Source organism: Dipodomys merriami, unplaced genomic scaffold (genome assembly GCF_024711535.1).
Source record: "Dipodomys merriami isolate MVZ:Mamm:240054 unplaced genomic scaffold, mDipMer1.0.p SCAF_506, whole genome shotgun sequence".
In the NCBI taxonomy this organism is placed as follows: Eukaryota; Metazoa; Chordata; class Mammalia; order Rodentia; family Heteromyidae; genus Dipodomys; species Dipodomys merriami.
The window spans coordinates 292,641-293,993 of record NW_027206076.1 but is presented as its reverse complement, the minus strand read 5'-3'; positions in this window follow the sequence as shown (position 1 = coordinate 293,993).

Genomic DNA, 1,353 nt, shown 5'->3' with positions numbered 1-1,353 from the left:
CAGTTCCATTGCACACAGATCCCTTGTTCTTGTAATTTAACTGTGCTGTGTCCCCTTCAAGCCTCTCACCCTTCCAGGCCCCCAGACCTCAGCTGTGAAACCCATACATGCCCCAAAGATAAGAGGTAGAAGTTACCAAAGCATTTGGCCTCCTTTTTACAACCCACTTCTACACACTCACACACACATACACACACACACACACACACACACACACATACACACACACACATCCAGACAGGTGACAGAAGACTCCTCCATGCAGTACCTGCAATTTGCCAACTGATCACTCACCTGAGCACAGTCAGGCTGTACAAGGAAAAAGGTTATCTCTCTGTCTCTCTGTCTTTGTCTCTGTCTCTGTCTCTCTGTCTCTATGTCTCTCTGTCTCTGTCTCTTTCTCTCTTTCTCTTTCTCTCTCTCTCTTTCATTCTCTCTCTCTCTCTTTCTCTCTCTCTCTCTCTGTCTGTCTCTCTGTCTTCAGGTGAATGTTTGACTGAGCACAGAAGACAAGGTCTCACACAGCAAGGGTGTCTATCTTCTGCCTCCAACACCTCCCATCCCCAGAAAAAAAGGAAAAAAACCCAGAAGGCAGGTGTAGACATGCTGCTCCCCACCTCTGACTAAAGCCACTGGGCTCCCACCAGGGAGTGGAAGGGCGCAGATATGCTGCTGTGTGGCTCCCACTGCTCCAGGCCAGGGGATCTTTGGCGCCCACTCCTCACCCAACCTGCATCTCCCCGTATCCTGGACAATATCCACTGGGGATGGGGGTGGCATCCTCGGGTCAACCCCCACCCCCACCCCTGGGGCCCATTTGTGGCAGGTCATGGGCCATACTGTGGGGAACATGAGAGGGGCAGTCCGGGTCGGAGGGGAGGTAGTGGTGTCAACAAACAGAGTGAATCCAGGTGCTACTGGGAAGCAAGGAATGTGGGCGTGGCCACCATTCTTCTATCCCATTGGTCAGAAAGAACCATGAAACAATACAGGGGTGGCTGGAATCTTCTGATGCAGGCAGAATGGGTGGATTCAAAATGAAGGCAGCCCCTTTCCCAGGGAACTCTGTCCAATCCAGTTGGGGACAAGAGAGTGACCCACTTTAGCCGGATGGCTGCACAGATTGTTGTGTACGTCTGTTTGTTCCCAGACCTAGAACTCAGGATCTGGGCACAATCTGTGAGTTGTTTTTGATCAAGGCTAGCTCTCTACCACTGGAGCCACACGGCTTTACTTCTGTCTTTGATGGCACAAGTTGGACAGGAGTCTCAAGGTCTTTCCTGCCTAGGGTGACTTTGACCATGATCCTCCTTTCACAGCCTTGTAAGTTTTAAGGAGGACTGCTGAGAGCCA